Raw genomic sequence first — 12,500 nt, 5'->3', positions numbered from 1 at the left:
AAAACAACAACAAAGGCTGGAGTGACGTCATCTTCGAACTATCTATACACCGTATTCGTGTACACTTGCATCGATCTAAATCGCAGCACAGGATATTGAGGTGCCGTCCCAGGTTTCTAATGGCTCGTTGCGTTTTCATTATAAAAATTATGGTTTGTTTCGGATGCCCCCTACCGTAGCCATCGTTATGTTATAGATAGAATGCGCTTGGCCAAGGAGTTCACAACATTGCCATCCGGAAGTATAACTGACCAACACACAAACTCTGTGTAACCCTGAACTTTTATAGTCTGGTTAATACAGTTTAGTGAGAACAACTCACAAACGCGGATGGCAAAAGCAATAACAAAGGCCTCAGTGACGTCATCTGCATACTATCTATATAGCCTGAACCTGAAATCCAAAAGGACTGGCAGTTTGACGTCATTATTTGGTTTTTGCACCGCCTAGTGAGTTGTCGTTAGTAGAGCTCATGGAAACAAGTTATTTCATTGGTTGAACTATTGAATACAATACAACTCACGATTTTTTTTTTTTTTTTATGGCAGAAGACTAGCATTGTGACGTTATTTTTTTTGTCAGTATCAGGCCATAACTTTACGAAGGCCACGGTATCAGGCCATAACTTTACGAAGGCCACGGTATCAGGCCATAACTTTACGAAGGCCACGCCCCTACCTCCAAACCACCCCCCTCGGGGCTGAGTGTTGCAGATAAAAGGCCATCATTAGAGTCGTAAATAAAACTAAATTGATCCTGGAAGAACGAGATAAAATAAAAACAAACTCACCAAACACACTCTCACCGTTGAAATGTACTTTTATGTTACAGAAAATACAAATACTGCTGGCCATAATATTTTCAGTCGTTCATGATGAGTTATCTCATATTATCCTTTTAATCGTTCAACTCTCATTCACTCAAACGCTCTCTACAACAGCCAGAAACCCCGGGCACTTTATGTTTTGTTTTGTTTGATTTTGGTTTTCTTTCTCTTTCCCCCCCCCCCCCCTTTTTTTGTTCTTGTTCATTCGTTGATGGGGGGGGGGGGGGGGGGGGGGACGGGGGGGGGTGGCTTTGTTTTTTGTTTGTTATTTTGTGGGGTTTTTTTGTTCTTGTTGTGTATCAGTGTTGAGGGAATTTTTTGTTTTGTTTTGCTTTTTTGCCTTGCTTTTTGGGGTTTTTTTTTTTGGTGAATCTTTGTGTGATTGTGTGTGTATATATATATATATATATATATATATATATATATATATATATATATATGTGTGTGTGTGTGTGTGTGTGTGTGTTTGGTTGTTGATATAATATTTTGTCCACATTGCTTGTTTTAATTTTTTACATGAATATATAATCGTATTTTTTTACAATGCATGTCTTTAATTATTACACCGTTTCTCTAAAGTTAGAAATTTTGAAATTGAAATCCACGCAACGAGCATAAATAGACATGAATAAACTATATCTATACATAGTATGCGCTTGGTTAAGAAGTTCACAACATTGCCATCCGGAAGTATAACGGACCAACACACAAACCTCTGTGTAACCATGAACTGAATACAGTTTAGTGAGAACAACTCACAAACGTGGATGGCAAAAAAAAAAAAATAAAAATAACGAAGGCCTTAGTGACGTCATCTTCGTTCTATCTATAACCTTTTCAGCATTAAAAACAAATAATTTAAATTTAAGACAATGGGAGCGATCTATAGATAGATTGCAGATGACGTCACTCAGGCATTTGTTATTGTTTTTGCCATCCGCGTTTGTGAGTTGTTCTCACTACACTGTATTAACCAGACTATAAAAGTTCATGGTTACACAGAGTTTGTGTGTTGGTCCGTTATACTTCCGGATGGCAATGTTGTGAACTCCTCGGCCAAGCGCATTCTATCTATATTAACTTTCCATGTGCTCGAGGTCATTGGTCACATTGTAAAATGTGCTCAAAGTGACCCACTTAGTGAATTGTGTTCACAGCTTTTTAAATATCTAACATTACGATTGGTCATTGTGTTGAGCTTGACACACGGGTATGTTTACAACTTTTATAAACAAAGCAGCGTGCGCGTTACATTTGTTCATAAATGTCCAATATTTGTACAACAACAAATCACGTGGTCGATGACTCGGTTGGACGCAAACATGAATATAGATCGCTCCCATTGAAGCACTGCTTTGCCATAAAACATGCACCGTGTGTTAAATTAAAATATAATTAAATTCTATCTTTATCCATCTTGAAATAACAGCGTTTCATTACAATTGATATTAATTAGTATATCTCGAGGGCGTGTGACAAATAATTGATGGATGTCCTGAGCACAATAACATCAAGATAACATCAAATAATTTCATTTACGCTGTACAGCATTTAAATAAAATACTCAGGTGCACTAAATAACTCACCACTCAGATTAGATTTTACGGCAATGTACTCAAAGGTCGGACTGTGTCAACTGTTTACGTTTATAACAAAAATACACACACAGACACATACACACACATACACACGAACACACAAACACACACACACAAACACAGGCACACACAGATAAACATATACACACGTCTATTCTTCAATTCTTCATAATATTCAGATCGGCCGTCTAGAAGCAGTTTTATGTCCGAATGATTTTGATATGGAATTAGAAATACTTGAAGATTTATTTACAAAGGGAAATATCCACAAAACGTGCTCAAAGCTGTTTACAGGGGAATACTAAATAACAATGTAAAATTGAATGTAAGCTTCAATCGAATATACGAAAACAGATAAAATGGACGTTTCGGGTCTTTCCTTTATCAACAAAAAAGGATAAATGAAATACTAAAGACGAATGAGATAATATGTGGTAGTGGCGTTGTTAAGATGAATAAACAAAACCATTGATGGAGCAGGAGATCCTATTCTCCTTTGTAAGGAATCACGAATTAAGAATATTCAATGCTGTAAATGCTGAATTATTAACTTCATGTAACACATTTGACAGACACACACACACACACACACACACACACACACACATATATATATGTATAATATATATATATATATATATATATATATATATATATATATATAATATCCCTATTATTATATATGATATGTTTATAATATGTTCATATCCCTATTATTAAATAAAATACGTATACATGATCCTATGTATATATATATATATATATATATATATATATATACCTAAGTACGGTGAGACAATGTGAGTAAAGAGCCTTTTCCAAGGAATTAACTAGGCATTGAGAAAGGTTCGAACCCAGGACATTTCCGATCCGAAAGCTAGTGTCATACCACAAAACCACACAGACCAAAAATATCAGACGGGTTGAGTTATTCATAATATTTTCTGAAGGAGGATGATAGTGTGCTCTTGGAATCTACATTTGTCTCCTATATGAACCAATTCCCATTTGTCTTCCCTTTTCTTCGGTGCTTTAATTGTCATTCTAGAACTTTTTACTATCCCATTTTCTTCCTTTTTACTGGCGTTGATATGACTTTGATTTGTTGCAAGCGCCGTAAAACCCTAAAAACTTAATATATCATATCTTTATTATTATCTCGTTACAAGTAATTGCCTCTCCAAATTATATTACAATCTTCTCATGTCGACTAATTCAATTATTTATAGTCCTGACCTAGAACCTGGGACCTAAGGTCATCCACAAATGGCTGTTATCATTCAATTTACATATCACAAGACGTTCCCGTATTATCCTGCAAATTGACACGATTTGCATATCGCGAGATTTGACCTCATTAATTTACATTAATTTCCATATACACCGAGAAATGGCTAATCATTTTTGACGAATTGACCATACAATGAAAACGTCACTGGGAATGACCACGAATGGTCTTTAACGGCCCATCTGACAAGCCACAATCAATGGGCATGGACTTGGCCGCATAACAGCTCTATCCAAGTCATTATCTTTAATCCTTTGCGACACTCGAGCTGGGTCGTTTGCATAGCGTTCACATCAAAAATGCCACGGCTTTTCTTCCCACACGACAGACAATACTTGGGGTACTCTGTGAAAAAAAAAACCCCCAAAAAAACTCGTATTTAAAATTTTGGCCAGAGAATTCGTCCTTCAAATAATAACCGATTAAAATGACACACGTGTTGGCAAAAGCTCTCAGACCTGGACTTTCGTGAAGTCCTAGATTTGAGATTTTTTAATAAGATCAGGTTTGTCTTAATCGTTCGATATTTGAAGGAAGAGTTTTCTGGCCAAAATTTTAAATATGTGGCATTTTTTTTCTCAAAGTTTGGCAGAATAATGACAATAGATGAGCTCAAGGTCAAGGTCAAGGTCAACGTCTGCCATCTATATAAATAGATTTTTTCTTCTTCTTCTTATGGGGACATGGCAGGGGTGAAAAGGAATGTATGTAAGAAATTAGGGATCATGCTCTGGTGTTAGATAAAGATATGACAGAAGAAATGAAGTATCCAAAACATCAGTCTTGACTGTTAGTTGAATTATAGCTGTGTGTAATATAGTGTAGTAGTAGATATGTTCAGCTACACTTCTATGTTCAAGGTATCAATCAGTTCGGAAGTCAATCATCACATGTGAATGGTTTAAATCCCCCTTCCAGTTTTGGTCTGGCAATCTAGTACGAGGTGTGTTTGCATCTTGGGGTGCTTGGTTGCACTTTGGGCATGTTGTGAGTCTTGGAGCCCCCATGTGTGCATGTTGGCAGCTGTTTTCTATGCTTTGACCTGTCTATTTGGCAGCTATTCAGTATTTTCTAGGTTGATCCTGTAGACCTGGGAGACTTTTACATGGGACTTTTACAGGATCTGTGATGTCATAAAAAAATAAAATAATTACAATGACTTTATATAGGCAATATCACTAAATGGACTCAAAGCGCTTTACAAGGGTACCCGTCAACAGCAATATTTAACATGTAGACGGGAACATGTTACTTCTATAGATAGTATGAAGTTGACATTACAGAGGCCTTTGTATTGCTTTTGCCATCGCTTGGAGTAATTCTCACTAACTGTTTTAACCAGACAATAAACGTTAAAGTTTTCCATAGTATTGTGTGTTGGTCCGTTATATTCCGGATGGCAATGTTGTGAGCTTCTTAGCCAAGCGCATACTATCGATAACAAGAGCACTTTAAGTTTGTCCTGCCCTACCGAATGTTCTCGTTTGAAAACTCCAGCCATGGCTCAAGCAATAAAGGGAAATAACTATTTTAATTATTTGCTAATTAATTCCACACTTTTAATATTATTGTAAACCAACCAATCATTCGCAGTAATTACAAGTAATCCGTGACCTTGACCTTGACCTTGACCCTGACCTCATAATGCACACAGTCATATATAATATCGTTACCGATTTATTGGTTACACAATTCCCTTCGTCAACCCCAAGCTTCTTTCAAGGACGAATTTTGATGTCGACCTTTTATCCGTTTACTGACCTTAATTGTTTAACTAACTTGAATGACTTTAGCCTGTAACCAGTTAATTAACGTTCTCTAGACTGACATGCAGTACAAAATTTGGCCAGAAATCTCGTCTTTCAGACACCGATCGGCTATGTGGTCTTTTGGCATGACACTCGCTTTCGGATAGGAAGGTCCTGGGTTCGAGCCTCACTCGGCGCATAGTTGAGACCTTGCAAAAAAAAGCTCTTTACTCACATTATGAATGGTTGATTTCTGGCCAAATTTTTAAATACGTGTTTTTCCAGAGTACAACATTTAGCTGGTTGATTTCTGGCCATATTTTTAAATACGTGTTTTTCCAGAGTACAACATTTAGCTGGTTGATTTCTGGCCAAATTTTTAATACGTGTTTTTCGAGTACAACATTTAGCTGGTTGATTTCTGGCCAAATTTTTAAATACGTGTTTTTCCAGAGTACGGCATTTAGCTGGTTGATTTCTGGCCATATTTTTAAATACGTGTTTTTCCAGAGTACAACATTTAGCTGTTTGATTTCTGGCCAAATTTTTAAATACGTGTTTTTCCAGAGTACGGCATTTAGCTGGTTGATTTCTGGCCATATTTTTAAATACGTGTTTTTCCAGAGTACAACATTTAGCTGGTTGATTTCTCGCCAAATTTTTAAATACGTGTTTTTCCAGAGTACAACATTTAGCTGGTTGATTTCTGGCCAAATTTTTAAATACGTGTTTTTCCAGAGTACGGCATTTAGCTGGTTGATTTCTGGCCATATTTTTAAATACGTGTTTTTCCAGAGTACAACATTTAGCTGTTTGATTTCTGGCCAAATTTTTAAATACGTGTTTTTCCAGAGTACAACATTTAGCTGTTTGATTTCTGGCCAAATTTTTAAATACGTGTTTTTCCAGAGTACGGCATTTAGCTGGTTGATTTCTGGCCATATTTTTAAATACGTGTTTTTCCAGAGTACAACATTTAGCTGGTTGATTTCTCGCCAAATTTTTAAATACGTGTTTTTCCAGAGTACAACATTTAGCTGGTTGATTTCTGGCCAAATTTTTAAATACGTGTTTTTCCAGAGTACGGCATTTAGCTGGTTGATTTCTGGCCATATTTTTAAATACGTGTTTTTCCAGAGTACAACATTTAGCTGGTTGATTTCTGGCCAAATTTTTAAATACGTGTTTTTCCATAGTACGACATCTAGCTGGTTGATTTCTGGCCAAATTTTTAAATACGTGTTTTTCCAGAGTACAACATTTAGCTGTTTGATTTCTGGCCAAATTTTTAAATACGCGGTTTTCCATAGTACGGCATTTAGTTGGTTAACTTTAATTATCGTGACTGCGACTGCGGCGTTTTAGAACAGGTGTCTTAATCATGGTACAGTAGAAAACGGTAAGGGCTGCCTGAAGCCGGTGATCGTAAAATACTAACGAAAGAGTGAAAATGGAAAGGCTTCCTATGGGAGCAAAACAGACAATGGCCTTTCCATTTTCACTCTTTCGTTAGTATTTAATCATGGTACAAACGATTGAATCAAGGGCGTAATTGGGTTTCAATAGAAAATCAATACAATGACTGACTTTGACCCCCCAAACTGACCCATCACCACAAGACTCTATTATGTCGGAACAAAGTAAATACTAAGCTTATTTCTAAAGCGCGTTGGGGACATTTATTTAGTGGATATTGCGCTATATAAAAGTTCACGTTTGATTTTTCTAGATGTTGTTGACTGTAAAAAAGGAATGAACAGAGTAGAAATTAATTTATCAGCTTCAAAAAGAGTCAGTAACAAGCGCATTCCCGTAATAATCAAAAAAAAATTTTGTCGTTTAGTCGACTCCGAGATAATACTGAGTCTATGAGTGATACCTATCTTACGTCACTTCCTGAAGAGTGACATCATGATAACGGATTGAAACACATCTTCAAAATAAACACAAATTTGAGTTTAACTTCGGTTACAAATACTCTTCAACAGTCGTAACGTCACTTCCTTCATAATGACTCATAGTAACTTAGTAACACTGGCTCTAAACTATCGGAACAATGGCGGACGCCCGTATGAAATATTTCCCCGGCGAGCATAAAGGATATCCAGAGGAAAAAAAAAACACGCATTTGATCATGTTTTGACTTTTACACATTCTGATCACAAGGCATATGAAAAGTTCTAGCCAGCATGAAGAATAAACAGTAATGATTTTCTTTGTTTAGAATCACGATGGCCGCCGTTGCCGGGCGGCGTGACATCAGACTACTTAATCCAATTAGGGAGCAGGCACTGGTCTAAGATAGACATCTGTAAAAGTGTGTATGAAACAGTGCCAGATAAAGCCAGACAGAAACATTCAAGAAGAAAGAACATCCCAAAATATCTGTCTTCGTCGATTAAGGTTGATATTTTGAAAGGCTGATTTTTGGGATGTTTTGTTTTTCTTTTATTATTAAATTAAATTGAGCTTTATATAACTCAATATCCACTAAATGTGCTCAAAGCGCTTTAAATGGATCTTACCAGCAACATTTAACATGTAGGATGGGACATGACGCCTGTTAGGCGACATTACAATTTTTCGGACAAAGACAACGCTGTTAACGGTCAGGTACTCATTTTACACCTGAGTACAGTGAGAGAATGTGAGTAAAGAGCCTTTTCCAAGGACTCAACTATGCGCCGAGCGCGAGGCTCGAACCCAGGACCTTCCGATCCGAAAGCGAGTGTCATACCACTAGACCACATAGCCGCACAAGACCACATAGCCGCATATACTTTTCTATCTTGCTTTGCCTGTACTGTTGTTTCATACACATTTCATTTTCAGTTTAAAAGTTTATCTTTGGCTGCATTATTAGTTACGAATAGCTGATTTTTTAAAATCATAATATTAATGTGTCTTTTTCTTGTTTTTTTTTCTTCCCTCAGATATCTACTTAAAAAGATTGGCGATCATTGATTGGTTATTTTCAACTTAAGGTAAGGCAAACACAATATCTATCCCTTGATGGTAGGCGGATCAAACCACTGAAGTCTCGATTTTCACGAACGGCGGATCAAAACTCTGAAATCTACATAATAAATAATAATGTGAAATTGAATGTAAGTTTAAATTTAATTACATAAAAAGATCAAATGAACGTTTCGGGTTTGCCTTGTGTCAACAAAACAGGATGAATGAAACACCGTGTTTGGTATTTTGTTCTTTTTTTTAAAAGTTGTTATATTCATTTTTGCTTATTACTTTTTACAGTCCACAGCTTCTAGCAGCTTTGAGCTTTATATCACAGTGACGTATGTAGACGTCAGTGTAATGATCTCCAGACCGTGAAAATCGAGACTTCCCAGGTTGGATCCGCCGACCAATGACATGTTAATTGGATTCATTGGTATTATGTCACGTAGCCCAGCAACGGCGACGATCGTGGTTCTAAACAAAGAAAATCGGTGCTTTTTATTCTTCATGCTGGCTAGAACTTTTCATAATATGTCTTGTGATCAGAAAGTGTAAAAGTCAAAACATAAGATTTATAATGGGTTTTTTTCCCCCTCTGGATACGCTTTTATGCTCGTCGGAGAAATATTTCATAAGGGCGTCAGCCATTGTTCCGATAGTTTAGAGCCAATTACTAAGTTACCATGCGTCATTACGAGGGAAGTGACGTCAAGACTGTTGGAGCGTATTCATAACTTCAATAAATATTATATCTGGATAAATGTGCGTCTATGTGGTCTGGTGGTATGACACTCGCTTTTGGATCGGAAGGTCCTGGGTTCGAGCCTCGCTCGGCGCATAGTTGAGCCCTTGGAAAAGACTCTTTACTCACATTCTCTCACGGTACTCGGGTGTAAAATGAGTACCTGGCTGTTAACAGCGTTGTCTTTGTCGGAAAAATTGTAATATCGCCTAACAGGCGTCGTGTCTCGTCCTACATGTTAAATGTTGCTGTTGACCAGGGACCCCTTGTAAAGCGCATTGAGCACGTTAAGTGGATATCGCGCTATATAAATGCTCAATTAATTAATAAATAAAGGCCTAAAAATGTAATTTGCAGTACCGAGTCCTATCTTTTGGGTTTGAACAGTAGTTATTCAGAGCCATAAGAACTATACTGGAATTAAAAATGAGAAAAAAATGTATTTTATAACTAATCAGATGGCAAATGCTCTTTCTCTCATCGTACTCAGGTGTAAAATGAGTACTTGGCCGTTAACAGCGTTGTCTCTGTCGGGAAAATAATGCAATATGGCCTTTCAGGCGCCATGATTCGTTATGTCTCGTTCTATATGTTAGCTGTTGCTATTGGTCATGTACCCGTTGTAAAGCGCCTTGAGCACGTTTAGTGGATATCGCACTAAATTAAAGCTCAATTCTTAAGCGACTAGAGCACCACATCTTCATGATTATGCGATACAGAAATGCTATTTATTATTTTTTGTATAAAAAAAAAAAGAAGAAGAAAACCAGCCATTTTATCCGTTTTTCTGGCTTAAATGATGAAAAATAAAACACAAATTTGGAATTGACACGGAATCAAAGTCATTAAAGTTAGAGATGCGCTTGGCTTCGACACTCACAACATTGCCATCCGGAAGTATAACGGACCAACACACAAAATTATGTGTAACCTTGAACGTTTATAGTCAGGTTAATATAGTTAAGTGAGAATTTCTCACAAATTGGATGACAAAAAAAAACAATAACAAAGGCCTGAGTGACGTCATCTTTGTTACCTCTTTGTTATTATTTTCACCATCCTTTTTTATGAGTAATTTTCACTAACTTGTATCAATCAGACTATCAACGTTCAAAGTTACACACATTGGTGTGTGTCTTGGTCGGTACGGCTGGCGGAATGTTGTGAGTAAACTACCTAAACATCTTTGCATCAATATAATATTATTTTCGTTGATATTGGCAACTGGTCTATTTAGACCCCGGAAAGATGACGCGCTTTACAAATAAATCAGGCATTCCGACGGGAATACATTAACACAAATGGATAGGCAAGCTGTAAACACAATAATAAATTCCAGCCTTAACCCTCTCCTTACCAGCCATTTTCAGAATTTTCCCCAAAACTTCACTCCTATCCAACACAAAAACAGACATATTATCTTACTCAAACATAAAAGCGACAAGAACGTTCTATACATAATATTGTTCGCCAATATGGACTCTAATACAGAATGTCAAGTTTTATAGCTGTAGCAAAAAGAAATGAAATCTGGATGAGAAAAGTGACGGTTGCATAGTAACAAATGTGACGATTTTCCAATAGGTGGTAAGGAGAGGGTTAAGATCTCTAAAAGAATGCAACAGGGAGGCATCCCCCCCCCCCCCCCCCACCTTCCAATGTAAATATACAAAGGGGGTTAAATATTTCTCTACTCTCATTGTTCAATTACCGATGATATATGGAAACTCACTGTCCTGTAATTAGTTTCATATATCTCCCTATCATATTATAGCATACACAAGCCCACCGCATCCTTCCCTTTTTTTAACCCATTGCCAAGAAAACTTGGGGCAATAATAATATAATAATCTATAATTGTTCTAAAAACACGAATTATAAAAAATGTGGGCCAGAAAACTCGTCCTTCAAGTGATATTGATCGATTAAAATAATCCCTCATCTTGTAAAAATATTTCATACCCGGGACTTCCAAGGAAGAATGATAAATCTCAGCCTTGAGATGTCTGAAAGAATGCAACAGGGAGGCAAAAAATTGGGCTGAAAACGCGACCTTCAAATTATATTGATCGATTTAAATAACTCCTCATATTATGAAAATGTTTCAAACATGGGAAATCTTTACCGGAAGTCCAGGATTAGAAATGAGGGTTATATCTTAATTGGTCGATTTCATTTATAGAACAAGTTTGTGTTTTTATGACCAAAATGTTAAATACGTGTTTTATTAAAGCAGGACAGAGTCTATATATTATTCTCATGCTCGTTAGTGTCAAAGATCGCTTTTGTAAAATATAATAATATATGCAGGCGCTCTTTTACAAAGGCTAAGAAAACAATAAAAATTCCATAAATCCTGTTAAATGGGAATTGCACATAACGAGGTCGAGCTGCTATTTTATTTATTTTTTTCCGACCAAACGACCGTCCTCTGTAAAAAACAAAACAAAAATTTAAAATTTTGGCCAGTAAAGTGGTCCTTCAAACCTTAATAAACATATCGATTATTATGACGATCATCTAGCGGAAAAAATAACTCTTAAACCTAGGACTTCGCATGTCAAAGTTTTGAAAGTTTTTGCAAAGTTGAGAGTCATCATATCCGATCGATATTTGAAGGACGAGTTTTCTGGCCAAAATCTTAAAAATACATTTATTTTCTTCTACGACAGAAAAGCGATTGCAAATTGTTTTTTGTTTTTTTGACACAATACATTTTTTCTGTATTCAGGTTTTCAATATTTATGAATTGCAGAGGAAATGGCTGCTAAAATCTAACAAAAATAATTGGAGACAAGCAAATGATTAACGGTGATTAATATATCGAAGGTGCCTCGCACGTCTTTGAAATTATAATAGGAGAAAAGTTATGGTGAACATTTTAATATTTTCTATTTTAGCACTGACGGAAGCGATTTGAAACATTGTAATAATTTATGTTCAGTCCTGATAAACGCGATAATGTCATACAGACTGATAGATTAATGGATGGATGCAAGCAACATTTCTATGGAGAAGAAAGAAAACATAACGATCCGATATGTATTGAATTATAAACTTCAATTTATTAGAATAGACGAAGACAGTTATTGTTGACGTTTCAGGTTTCCCCTTTATCAACAAAACAGGATGAATGAAACATTACAGACGAATGAGATAATGTGTTAGTGGCGTTGTTAACGAAAACTCTCGAACCTAAGACTGCTTTAAAGGATGAGTTTTCTGGACAAATTTTAAAATGCGTTTTTTCCAGATGTAAATGTTGCTGCTCGAAGCTCAAAGAAATAAATAATATGAAATTGAATGTAAGCTTCAATTTTATTACAAGAGCAGATCA

At 36.3% G+C, this 12,500-nt stretch overlaps 1 protein-coding gene across 2 annotated transcripts in view; it reads left to right on the top strand.

Annotated features, from left to right (window-relative positions):
* The window catches only part of LOC144970054 (uncharacterized), a 319,936-nt gene that overhangs the window by 201,817 nt on the left and 105,619 nt on the right, over positions 1 to 12,500 (top strand). For both annotated transcript variants that reach the window (XM_078909249.1, XM_078909250.1), the window contains exon 4: positions 8,394 to 8,444. The gene's annotated coding sequence lies outside the window, so the exon portion shown is untranslated. The remainder of the gene's footprint in view (positions 1 to 8,393; positions 8,445 to 12,500) is intronic.

The sequence above is a fragment of the Berghia stephanieae genome, chromosome 4, assembly GCF_034508935.2.
Source record: "Berghia stephanieae isolate SIO BIC M18660-M18661 chromosome 4, UCSD_Bste_1.3, whole genome shotgun sequence".
In the NCBI taxonomy this organism is placed as follows: Eukaryota; Metazoa; Mollusca; class Gastropoda; order Nudibranchia; family Aeolidiidae; genus Berghia; species Berghia stephanieae.
Note: the sequence above shows the minus strand (reverse complement) of the source record. Positions and strands in the feature narration are given on the sequence as shown.